Below are 14,390 nucleotides of genomic sequence, written 5' to 3'. Positions count from 1 at the left end.
GTTCCCCCTCTGTCTACATACAGTGTACCAGTACATGCATTTAGATATTCTAGTCAGTATCACAGTGATCAATAAAAAGACATCAATAAATAAAGCTTTCTATATTTTATTTATATTTCAAGTTTATAATTCATACAATCGATTTTGGTCCCAAAAGGAATAACATAGTAGACCAACTTACTGTGATACTGTGAAATGGGAATTTCTCGATTGTGAGACAAATAAACGTTTTCTTATCTTATCTTATCTGATCTTATCCTATACCTGTACATGAGGACAACAAGGTCTCAATCAGCAACCATGTTTCTGAGACACCTAAACTGACAATAATGAGCAAACAATTGGAGGGTGACTTGGCTTCAATTTCCTCCCTGCCCCAGAAGAATACTTTAGTCTACCCATGAGCATATAAACGTCATAATTTAGTATTTTCTCATAAATTCCTCAAAAGCATTAAAGATCATACAACATCAGTACTGAGACCTGGATAGCACTTAATTCACCAACAATAAGGACAACCAAATGATGTAACCACAAATGAAGTCTTTGATTGAGTTTTGGTGGTATTTCCACATTTCGACTCTTCCTCCAGCAGACGATAAACAATTTCGGGTCTTTTAGAAGGTCCAGACAGCTTTTTGGCAACGTCACAGGCCTTTATGACCGGTAAGAAAATGCTGTGAGAACATCCCAGGAAGCCAGGCCAAAAGCCAAAATAGATTACACTGGCAGACATGTATGCAGTAGTAAAATGGGATTGTTGAAAAGTGTTGTCTTTTCCCGACTGAAAGTAAAAACTTGATTGGAGCTGAGGTGCAAATTACAGTCAAAGGTAATAACAGGGTGCAGCGAGGGTGTGCATCACAAAAGAAGAAAAGTGCCCCTGGCAGGCATAATGGCAGAGTAGGGTGTGTGTGTCTGGTTGTGTGCGCGTGTGTGTGTTTGTGCGTGTGCAAGTATGTCATACTTGACTAACCCGGGTATTTCTTGACTACAGGAGATGGTATTCAGGCATGCAAAGTGATTATGAGATGAACTTGCAGAGGAAGAGACACATAGGCGGCCAACTATCTGACAAGTTTATTTCCTGCAACATTCAAAAGAAATGCGTTGGTTCCGGGAGCTCTTTGAATATTGTCTCATGGAAAGTCGGGAACAGAAGCACGCTATAGACAGGACATAGCTGTCAAAGAAGTACTGTAATTAATTGATCAATCAGGGGTGAGGGAATAATACTTAAACTGCCCACATATTGAGTGTTGTGCTTCCAAGTAGTTGTGCCCAACTGAATTTGGTCGACAAACGCATGGATGACTTTGGTGCGGAAACATTTTGCTTTCACTGAATTACATACCCACAAAACACATTTGGGATGATTGTAAACAATATTAGTTACGATATATACTGAACAAGAATATTCATTCATTCATTCATTTTCCGAACCACTTTATCCTCACGCGGGTCGCGGGGGGTACTGGAGCCTATCCCAGCCATCTTCGGGCAGTAGGCGGGGGACACCCTGAACCGGTTGCCAGCCAAACGCAGGGCACACAGAGACGAACAACCATCCACGCTCACACTCACACCAAGGGACAATTTTGAGTGTTCAATCAGCCTGCCATGCATGTTTTTGGAATGTGGGAGGAAACCGGAGTACCCGGAGAAAACCCACGCAGGCCCGGGGAGAACATGCAAACTCCACACAGGGAGGCCGGAGCTGGAATTGAACCCGGTACCTCCGCACTGTGAAGTCGACGTGCTAACCACTGGACAACCGGGCCGCCGCTGAACAATAATATAAATTGGTTTCGTTAAATTTTATGTTGATTAAACCTAAAAATTGTTATGCTGATTCGAAAATTGCAGTCAGATTTTTTTTCCCCATATCTTACAAGAGAAGCAAAATTCCACTGATTAGCTGAAGACTTTTCAATTTATTGTGATCGGACTAATCTACAGTGATATGGCACTTGTTTGTGCAGTCACAATGGAGACAACGCAGTGAGAGGTGTGTATGGCTCCCAATAGGTGAGTATCTAGTATCTGCAAACAGAAGCTAGCATCGTAGCAATTAAGAGGATTAACGCTGGCTTTTCTGTTAACCTTGTAACCCTTTGCATTTTCCATTGCAAGTTGTATTTTGCTTTATGCTGTTTTGTAATTTTTTGGGGGTTTTTTTTTAGATTTCAAAGCTTTTAATTATTCCATTTGAGTGTTTTACTAGGTGTTACACATATACATTTATTTCACATTTTTAAAGAAAACAGGGATTCTAGAGCTAAAAAAACTGATATCAGTTTTGGATTCCGCACCCAAAAATGAGTTAAAAACAGCAGTCAGGCATAATTCAACAAAAATGTGCAATTATTCCTCACCGGTGTGGCACATCAAGAATCTTCATTAGACAGCAAGATTATTACACAGCTGTGCCTTAACCTGCCCACAAGAACAGGACACAGGACACTCTAAAATAAAATACAATGAAGCAAAATCACTTTTGTCACCCTTGCAAGTTATTGTATTGTTGTATTTTATTGTTGCATTGTCCGGTACAAACATGAGATCATATTTCCCAGGGAATAACAGAGCACCAACACATTCACCCATGAATAAAAACAACTCAGTACCTGATTTAAAACAAAAATGTCAGGGTAATAAGTCCAGGTAAAATTGTGTTTTTCAGGAAAAAGTGCAGACAGATAGCCACAGAATTACGTTTGTGGGTAAAGTATTATTTTTCTCTCACGTGCGCTATTCGCTCACTTGAATAGATCACTTTCTGATCCCTCCCTTCTGTGAACTTGTCATGATCTTTGTTTTATGTTTAGGTTGTATTCAGTTTTGTTCCATGTTATGACTTGACTTATTGTGGTGCTTATCTTGCTCCTGTGGTCGTCAAGTGGTCCCTTGTGCCTACCAATCAGCCTACCACTCAGCTACTTGTGTCTTGTCCAGGTGTTCTTTGTTGTCTCATCACTTTGCTTATATTAATGCTGCCTTCGAGGAAGGGAGGAAGTTGGAGCTATGCCACTCGGATTGTTCCAGTTCCGACCTCAAAGCGTCAACTATGCTTGTATTCGGGTTTTTTAAAAACTTGAATAATACTACTTATTTTTCAACCTGAATATTTGGTCATATAAACGAGGACCTGATTCGAAAAGAACGCTTTTGTTTGTGTTCTGTGCAATGTCGCTTAGAAGCTGTAGCGAGAAGTGAATCCACTGGAGGCCAACTTATATTGCCACTCGTGAGGCAAACCTAACTTGAATGCATTGATTTCTCTGCGTTACTCTCTATCTCTATGGTGAAAATGACACATTTTGGACACACACACACACACAAACGCATGTCGCGCAAGTCAAATACACAAGTAGAGGTAAACAAACATGGTGATACACAGCAGAGAAGCACTCTTGGAGAGAGTCAACCAACTGCTTTATTCCTGTGATGGGTGACATCAGGATCAGAATCAGAGTTGGCCATCAGAGTTGGCCAAGTATATAGAACACAAAAGGAATTTGTCTCTGGTAGTACAGGCTACCCTAGTTTCATCAATAACAAGTAAATTAATGAATGTAATGTGCTTTTCATGATGGTAGAAAGTAAGAAATGATGTCTATTTGCTTTGTGACATTATCAGTACGTCGCAGTTTATATTGGGATATTCCCCATTCATCACCGATAGAAACCGACTTCTTTCATTCTCCACCTTGGCAGCAAAATACAATAACTGACATCAATGAACGAGAAGAAGCGGGAAGCACATAGATCTAAATAATATTTATTGAGTTTCATAGTAGTGATAATTGTGGTTTTATTAGATGTTCTTTACTTTGACACCATACAATTGCATGTTTTGAGTTGTGGGTTAAAACACTCTCCATAGAGTTGGTTTCCGGTTCAAAGAATGACGCTAGAAGCTAGATAGAACAGTATTTTTGCTTCTGAATGCCATGCCAGATTGATTTTCAAACCAGTGACACACAATATTTCATTATATTCTGTAGGTTGATGTCATTCGACGTGTTTTAAAAGTTGTTTGTTGACGCTCGCGATAGAGTTGGCACGCGGTAGGAGCTGAAAATAGCAGCACTGATGTTAGAGGCTAGGCTGCTGCTGAATTCTTTGGCATATGTTTTAAATTCTTTGGTTGTGTAATCAGTCATGTAATGTAGTCATTATTAGGAAGTCAGTTGGCTGTTGTCGCTGAAGTCAAGAGGCATATCGTCAGCCAAGGTAATAACGTGATGTGAAGGTAATAATGACTTTTGAACACCTTTTTTTTCCTACAATGGGGCCTCTGAGAAATTTTGATTTTCATACTACAGTGACCACTCGCTATTTCGCGGTTCGTTTATCGCGGATTCGGTGCATTACGGATTTTTTCAAACATTCATAATTTATTTTTTTCATATACATGGAGTACAGTACTGAATATGTTGCTCTATGTGACTCGCTGTTATTTTGCAGCTTCTCACGGACTGTTTGCGAACTTTTTGCGGACTTAAATGTATTTTTCTTTTTAACCTGTATATGTTAATTGGTCGCTACTTCGCGGATTTTCGTTTATCGCGGGTGGTTTTGGTCCCCATTAACCGCGATAAATGAGGGATTACTGTAATGACACTTAAATGACATTTAATTACCAGTAGATATACCGTAGTTTTTTTTCCTAATAATTAGCCATATTTTAAAAGTGGTTGCTAAAAACTCGCTAAAGAGCTGCCATGCGATCAAAGCTAAAAAATAGCAACACTGATGCTAGATGGTCGGCTGCCTCTGAATTCTCTGACATCCGTTTTTATTCAGTCGTTTTCCAATCAATCACTTTTTAGTATTGTTGTCTATCGACATGTGTGTGTGATTGTGTGTGTGTGTGTGTGTGTGTATACCATCACTTTCTATTTGGATTCAGCATACTATCACTCCCTATTTACGAGTTACAACCCGTAGGCCCAAAAGACAAAAAGTTGACAAAATGAAACACCTAAGGGCAAAAGAGGAGCTTGAACAGCATAAAGAGAACCGCAAATTGACAGAAAATGCACAAGAGCAAAAACATGAAGTTTATTTGAGTGAATTTTTCACTCAGTTAAAATTTTAAGGAGACACCTTTTATTCTTTGTTCGAAAACAAGATATCAACAGTTCAATCAATCAATGCCAGTAAAGACTAACATTTTGCCTTATCTGGTGTCATCCAAAAACAAGCGTAGCCAGACTGCTCCTGATGTTTCATAACTTGCTGGTTCACATGGAGGCTGAGGGTCAAAGACTTCAAAATCCTCATCGAGATTCAGTATCTCCCCGTTGTGGATACATACACAAATGGACAGGAGGTGATGACCAGAGGTGCCAAGGTGGGCTTTACTTCCAGTGCCCGGAAAAGCGTTGACCTTGATCTCGTCTTGATCGTCCCGCACGCTCTCTCGATTATGCTGCGTGCTAGACTCGTCCATGAACAGGTTGCTCAAAGGCACACGGGTTTGGAGACAGGGTTATTTACCATCACGAGGATCGTGTAACCAAGCAGAGGGAAAACTTTGTGTTCTATAGAACAAGCTGTTCTTCATGGGGCTATACGGTATTCCATCACGTTGAAACATAAGATGATCCGTCATCACTGCAAGCCTGCACGGAAAACATCTTTGCGGTCTTCTCCTCCTTCTTCTAACACCACTACTACTACTACTACTACAACTACAACTCTTACCAACATTTATCAGATGTCTCTTGCTTGTGTCAAAGAGATCAATAGATCAATGAAAATTGTGAGGACCCAAGCAACGCACGCGAAATTAGAAGACAACATGCTGTATGTTGAATGAACAATTGTCGCATCTGCTTTCTCCGCCACCAGCACGCGGCTCGATGTGATGACGTTGTAGATCTTGTTCGTTCCCATTTCTTAGAGGGATTTTTTTTTACCCTTTGCCTCCACCTTCCCAAAGAGCAGGGAGGGGAGAGTCAAAGATAAGAATTCTTGTGAAAAATGTCAACCTCTCATGTGTTTGTATTGTTATGACACATCTATCTTTTCCTCCTTTATTTTGTCTTTCTCTTCATATTGCCTGATCGACGAAGAGTCAGAAAACAGCCGCCACAAAAGCAGTGAGGTCATTCAAGATATTCATTGGTGATTCATAACCGGAGCCACAACAGCTCCTGACAGACGACGATACAAATGAGCTGGACTGCTTGTTGGTTCACTTCTCCCCCATATTATCAAAGTTAGTGGCATTTTCAATGATCACAACAAAACAAGGTTTCTTGAATCCTTGAAGTTGTTTATTGTTCCTTGAATCATTGAAGTTTTTTTATTGTTGGGAATTACATGGACAAGTCAGACCATGCCATATGCAGTGTGATGGTGACAAAGCTGCTCTGACTTCAGAGTAAATATTTTTTCATTAATTTAGGTCCCATGACATTAAAAAAAACCTAAATGTTGTATATTTTTGTAACACGTCTTACATCTCGTACAAATCATGCTTGCCGAAATGGCGTCCTCCGCTGTGTGTGAAAGAGGATTCTCTTCTCGGAAGAGAATCAGGTCAGATGTCAGGGATTCGCACTGTTGAAGACTTCATCAGAATAAGCATGGAGGGACCAAGCATTGACAAGTTTGATGCCAAGGAGGCTCAGTCTGGCTCAACGGACAAGGAGAACAAATTGCAAGGGGTGGCTGACCCCCCCCCCCCCCACACACACACACACACTCAGTGCTGACCTGTTCTTGGAAGAATTTCGGCTCAAGTTGTCTACTTGTTCTGTTTTTGGTTATTTAAGACACCTTATCTTATTTGTTTTACAACCTGCACAATAAAATATGAATTGAGAGCAGGAAATATGAAGTACGGGGAGCGAAGTGTGGATTTATTTTTTAATACTGATAAAACTACGGTAAATGAAAAATGCCAGAGACTAAAAAGAATGCTAATATAGTTGTTCTTTTTTTAATCTATATTTCTTTGTCTCTTTTTTTATTGCCGTAACAGGCGTATTTTATTCCTTTTTAGTCAATGGTGTGTGATTGTGACATTCGAGTCCTTAAAAAAATTGGCTCTCCCGTTTTGTCTCATCTGTTTCCTTGTTATCCATGACAGCCCTTCCCCGCCCGACGCGCATGTAAAGCACACACACACACACACACACACACACAACGCAATCAATATACTGTGTGTCCCGGAATCAGACATTGTTGTTCTAGGCCAAAGAATAACTTACGCTTTCCCGCGGCCTTGTGGAATGCTGTTTTGTACCCTTGTTTTCTCTTTCCTCCAAAATATTTTCACACCAGCCTGGAGCCAGATCCTGCAGATTAAGAATTTCTGTGTGAGAAGTGATAAGAGTTTCGACTCTCACGTAGCACAAGAGCAAATCTGAGGAAAAATGTCTGAATTCTGAAGTTGGAAGTTTTAGTGCATCACACCTGGCATCGGGCAATCGGAGGAGTAAACTTTTGATTAGATGTGTAACTGAGCTCAAGCACGAGGGATGTAACAATAATAGCAACGTCGCTATCTCGACTAGTATTTTATATTTTTTCATTCAATTTAGAAAAAAAAGACAATTATACATACATACACACTCACACACGCACACACACACACACACATATAAATATATATACACACACACACACACACAATTGTGTTTCCAATTGTTGAGGATATAAAAGTCCTATCGCCATTGTTGAAATGCCAGAATTTGTTGATGTAAAAAAAAAAAAAGCAAACCAAGATCAATCATTTCAAAACATTTTCCACCATTAAAGTAACGACCTATAACCTGTACAACTCAACTGAATTTTTTAAACACTTGTTTGAGAGGAGAGGTACAGATAAACATTACAGTTTGCTTCGGAAACTGTAATGTTTGTGAACCACTGCGTTTATGAGCCAAGGTTCCGCTGTACAACATACAGTAAGTGTCATAAGGCAATATATTCCTCGTGCCAGTCCCAAGTCGGGATAAATGAAGTCTGCGTTCGGAATGGCATCCGGTAAAACATTGTCCATATCAAATATGCAAATTACAGACTTGACAGCCATCCCAGATCAGTTGGAACAACACTGCTATTGACATATAGGATGCGGGTTCCCGAAGGTCAGAGAGGTAGAAAAGGAGGTAGATTGGTTCGAAGACAGACGGTGAAGGGGAAGGGCAGGGGTGATGGACTGAGAGTTTGAAACATTGTAGGCACAATGAAAGCCAAAGGTAGGGAGGTGACTGATTTGATGCAAAGGAAAAGAGGGGCCATTTTGCCGGTGCAGGAGACCAGACGGCAAGATGAGATGAAATGGAGGACGTCACAGACTTTTCCTCTTCCTAAATTAGCAAAACTCACAAGGTTAGTCAAGCACGGTGTCTGAATATCTGGCAGAGGATGAAAATGATATTCAAAAAAAAAATGTAATGGACCTGCAAATTATTTTTGTAATAAATTAAAGCCAATAGTCCCCTCAAGGAACTGAAAAACAATCACATTTTTGTTCCATATTTTTAATACAAAGGAAAAAAAGTCCATGGAATACATTACATAATGGTGATGTAAGAAAAGGACATTTTTTTAAATTGTTTTATGAAATGTACTGTAATCAAGCAATAGTTAATTTCCTTCATAGAATAAATAAAGTATCTATCTACCTGTTTACCTTGCCTGCCCCCCCCCCACCCCCCGCTGCAGCAAGCAGAGGCCGTCTGTGTTTCTTTAGCAGACGCAGTTTCCTGTCACACTGACATTTTCCAGGGATTTCTAATTGCCCGAGCACTTGCACCGTTATACTTTCCGGGGAACCATACTGAGGGATAATTCACACTTAGAGAAGCACACTGCAGTTCGTGGACCCAATGAATACGGGAATGAGATTTAATAAACTTCATATCGGAGATAAACACGCTAAAACGGTCTATTGTTCAAACGGTTCCATTTAAAATGCTGCACCTTAGCATATTTCAGTTTTAATGGTGCATAAAATGAGCACTTATTGGCTCGGGAAAAAAAGAGTGCCTCGTTGCTTGACGTACAGGCACAGCAACAGGACTCCTTAAAAGCTGTATGATGACATGATGAAGGTTTGGGAGTTGTGAGCAGTGAGCATGTCCTCATTCTGGGATCACAGGAACAACGTTCACAAAGTTGAATGTAGTATTTTTTTCTTTTTTAACGTTTTCTCCCTTTGTTTACCAAATAGAATGACATAAGTGTCAAATTTAACTCAACCGCGTAGCTAAAACTAAACATTCATTTGGTTGTTGGCTGATCGAGTTTTACTTCTGCAGCGTGAAGGCACCTTCACTCTTTTTAAGTCTGCTTCTCGTTCATCCATGATGAGTCTCAATAAATCACTGAACCGACACTTTGAAGGGCAATGCTGACGGCCTGACTAGACTAAAGGCGGATGGAAGGCATCTTCACACATGGCTTTGCAAAGATCTGAGGGAGACTGCTTGACATCTAAATTACCTGAGAAGAAGCCGCAATTCATCATTTTGTTCTTTTACAAGCAAGGACGTGCACCTGTTGGTCTGTGTCGTCCAAACTTTTTACTTCCCTTCAAGAGCAGCATGAGGTATCCTGCCATCATAAATATATTCATAAATGATGACAATCAAGGCATATGTGGAACTTTGGGGTACGTCGATAAAATAGTGGTGAGTTGGGGTCTCCACATCAACGTCAAGATAATAAATCGAGGAGTCGGACGAAATATCTGCAGGTAGTCTAACCCAAAGCAATGTTTAGTACAATCACGCCGCATATGAATCAGTGGGAGTGCCGGGTATGAACTATAATTAACACATTAACTTGTGCCACTTCGCCGAGGAACGAGTTTAGATCTGCAGAGTACAAATTTGGCGCCAGTGGAAGCGCTTAAACTCCTGGCATAGCGGGTAGAGCAGCTGCACATAACGTGTCATGTCACAGGTTCAAATACCGCTCACTCTCTCTCCTTTTGTTTTCTTGTGACGATGTTCACAATTGATTAAAATCAGTCGGGAGTCATAAATGAGACATTTTGTTTCATGCGTTTATTGAAGACTTGAACAGTTATGCAGTTGAACAATTTTGATGTAGTTTGTGACAAATGTGGAAACAGCAACAACAAATGAACGGACATTGCAACCCTCGTTGAGCACAAGCGGATTAGAAAAGGGATGAGTGGATGAGTCCATTTATTTTTTGTGTGTACTTTCTTCCCTTCCCACACACTCATTTAATTTGAGCCCTTACTATTTCCAGGATCAATTATGAATCTGTTTAAAAACAAAAGGGAAAAACATTTTTTCCACTCTGCCTGATTTTTTTTTTCTTTTTCAGGCCTTGCACGATGATTGTCCATTGTTAACATTGCTGTATCAAGTTGAAAGGGTGCAAGCGCCCATCTGAAACACACGCCGCCTGCCAGTCAGCTGACTGCTGCTTTCAGGGCCAGACGCACCAGCTCATGTGGTTGGAACAATTTCAAGTCCGTACATTCTTGTGGGTGGAAACACGCTCACAAGAGGTTTTACAAGGTCACAGTTGACAGTGACAGGTTGTGAGCACAGTAAAAGGCACTTTTGTACCAGGAAGACACCAGAAATGCCGTTGATACCATCGGCGATTAGGTAATATGTTCCAATTCTGTGTCCATGTTTTTTTTTCTCCATCATTTATATCAAGTCTATCAGCAGTGATAATTTTACAGTTTGAGCCCTGCGAGTCCCAGTCCCAGGGACTCACTGATCAGAAAAGTATGAGTCCCATTATGCATTTAGAGAGTCCCAAATTTTGAATTCTGAAATGGTCTATTTATTCAATTGCATATGATAATAACACAAACAACAACAATAAACATTGTTAATAGGTTTATTTCTTATAAATAAATGCTGCAAAAATTTAAATAATTCAGGCCTACACGATTATTATCGCAAAAAACTATCCAACTTTAGCTGCTTCCTCTGTGATATCTCCGGAATAAACTTTCGCAACACTTGTTCACAGCACTTGTTTTAACGTTACACAACTTGGCAATTGTCTGCTTTCCACGAAGTGAAGGCCGATTTTGCCAATCTCGTCTCGCGAGAACGGAAATCTCGTCACGCGAGATCAAAACATAATGGTGGCGATTGTCGAACTGCGTTTGTTGCAAAAAGATTTACCGTAGTTTTTTGTTTTTTTTTAACTAAGAAATTTCCTCGCGTCCCAAACGAAAATTATGCGTCATGGATGTGGGACGCAGAGGTAACGAGATGGCTGGTATCAGGACGAATTAATTATTGAACACCGAATGTGAAGTTGATGGATTTTATAATGGACGTTCCTTCGACGAGTTGGCATGCTCTTACTCTGCTTGTGTGGGTTTTCCCCGGGTACTCCAGTTTCCTCTCAGATCTCCAAAACATGAATATCACGTTAAGTGAAGACTCGGCATAGTCCATAGGTGTGACTGTGATTGGCAGTTTTTCTATGTTTGTTTTGATGTGCCTTGCTGGTGACAAGTTGCACGTAGTCTGTCTCTCGCACAAAGTCAGCTGGGATAGGCACCGTCACACCTGTCTCCCTAATTAAGATGAGCTGTATAAAAAATGGACGTATTGATATTGCGAGATTATGGATGGATGAAAAGTGAGTTTTAGTAAGATGAGTAAATCACGTCACCAAATCCAAAGTAAAAGCAGATGTTTCCAAATGTCTTTTGTTGATTAAACACGGGCTCGACAATCGTGCTGCTTTCATGAAGGATGACAGAAACATTTACTTTTTAGAGGGTGGAATCTGTGGTTTTGGACAGTTCGGAATGTTGTAAACAATTAATTGATACACTAACTCAAAATTACTCGATTAACACAACAGCAAGTAATAAATTCATTTTGACACCTGTAAGAAATATTGTTCATATTTTCTAATAAAGCACACTAGAAAAAATATTGTTAAATTGACTCCATTTTATTTGGTCAAGTGACTGAACACAAAAGAAGAATCTGGATTTTGATGCATTTTTGGAGTAGATGTACAGGTCGAGTCTACTTTAAAAAAAAATATATATATATATATATATATATATATATATAGATCCAGCTGATTTTATTTCCACTTGACAAAATAAAATGGAGTAAATTCAACTCATTTTTTATTTTTATTCTTTTTTAGTGAAGCTATATTTAACCCCCCCTTTTAACCATATCATAAACACATCTGTAAAGAGTTTAAACATGCTTCAAGTCGTTCCAAAAGCAAAATAGCTGGAAGGAGCATAGACATTCGTCCTTACTTTCCCGTGAGACTAAATATCAGACAGCCACTGTGTATGCTTCAGACATTTAAGAAAGAAAAAAAAAACCCTCCTGTCCGACATATTCTCCCCATGTCACTTAAACAGGTACAACCTGTTTACCTGCACACAAATTAAATTAATCCCTAAAGACATTAATTTAGCCACAGAGGGAGGGTTTTTACTTTTAATGAAGCCATATATGACCTACTGTGTGGAAGTATGGGGAAACGCTTGCAAAACACACTCCCTGTTTTAAAACTACAAAAAAAGCAATCAGAATAATCAATACCTCTAAATATACAGGACCCACGAATCCACTATTCATCAAATCAAACACAATGAAATTCTATGACCTGGTTGACTTTAAAATCGCCCAATTAATGTACAAAGTACATAATAACCTCCTTTGCCAAAACATCCAGAAGCTATTTGAAATTAGAGAAAGTTGTTATAAATTAAGGGGTACTAACCAATACAAAAAAATCCAAAACAAGAACAAACATCAAGCAAAGGAGTGTATCAGTAATAGGTGGAATAATTTCGAAACAGACCTGAAAATGAGTAAATCGCTTGTCAAGTTCCAAAACGAATTCAAAAGATTAGTACAAAAAAGCTCCACAAATCAGAGTTAAGCTGATAATTTGATATATCGATAACATATAGTAACACATCAGAATTACACTGATCAACTTATTAAATGCATGAATGAAATGTAGTATTTATTGTGAATATGAGAAAATTGATATAAAATATGCAAGAGTGAGCATGTCTATACAAACCGAGAGCTGTATAGATAGATAAGTACAGTACACATAAGGATAAAAAGCATTGATGATATGTTGATTTTTCCTTTATTTTTGTATAGAAAAAAGAACAACTCATATGTTGCTACTTAAGAAGGGGTAGGACTAGATAAGTTTCTTACTTCTTCCTACTCCTTTGAACATAGAATTGTCATGATGACTGTGTTTTTCTTTTCCTTTTTACAATTTTTGCTTGCCTTCCGGGGGAGGCGGGGGACATTGAGCCCGAGTGGACCATGTTCCGTGCCTCTATTGTTGAGGCGGCCAATCTGAGTTGTGGCCGTAAGGTGGTTGGTGCCTGTCGTGGCGGCAACCCCCGTACTCGCTGGTGGACACCAGCAGTATGGGATGCCGTCAAGCTGAAGAAGGAGTCCTATCGAGCCTTTATGGCCTGTGGGACCCCAGAGGCAGCTGACGGGTATCGACTGGCCAAGCGGAACGCAGCTTCGGTGGTCGCCGAGGCAAAAACCAGAGCGTGGGAAGAGTTCGGTGAGGCCATGGAAGCCGACTTCCGGACGGCTTCGAGGAAATTCTGGTCCACCATCCGACGTCTCAGGAGGGGGAAGCAGTGCACCACTAACACTGTGTACAGTGGGGATGGGGCGCTGCTGACTTCGACTCGGGACGTTGTGAATCGGTGGGCAGAGTACTTCGAAGACCTCCTCAACTCCACCAACACGCCTTCCTTGGAGGAAGCAGAGCCTGGAGACTCTGAGGTGGGCTCTCCTATCTCTGTGGTTGAAGTCACCGATGTGGTTAAAAAGCTCCTCGGTGGCAAGGCCCCGGGGGTGGATGAGATCCGCCCGGAGTTCCTCAAGGCTCTGGATGCTGTGGGGCTGTCCTGGTTGACACGCCTCTGCAACATCGCGTGGTCAACAGGGAGAGTGCCTCTGGATTGGCAGACCGGGGTGGTAGTCCCTCTTTTTAAAAAGGGGGACCGGAGGGTGTGTTCCAACTACAGAGGGATCACACTCCTCAGCCTCCCTGGTAAGGTCTATTCAGGGGTGCTGGAGAGGAGGGTCCGTCAGGAAGTCGAGCCTCAGATTGAGGAGGAGCAGTGTGGTTTTCGTCCCGGCCGTGGAACAGTGGACCAGCTCTACACCCTTAGCAGGGTCCTCGAGGGTATGTGGGAATTCGCCCAACCAGTCTACATGTGTTTTGTGGACTTGGAGAAGGCGTTTGACCGTGTCCCTTGGGGAGTTCTGTGGGGGGTGCTTCGTGGGTATGGGGTACCGAACCCCCTGATATGGGCTGTTCGGTCACTATACCACCGATGTCAGAGTTTGGTTCGCATTGCCGGCAGTAAGTCGGAATTGTTTCCAGTG

This window comes from Hippocampus guttulatus, chromosome 11 (genome assembly GCF_054856545.1).
Source record: "Hippocampus guttulatus isolate MCC_2025c chromosome 11, RoL_Hgut_1.0, whole genome shotgun sequence".
Classification (NCBI taxonomy): Eukaryota; Metazoa; Chordata; class Actinopteri; order Syngnathiformes; family Syngnathidae; genus Hippocampus; species Hippocampus guttulatus.
This window is presented reverse-complemented; position numbering follows the sequence as displayed.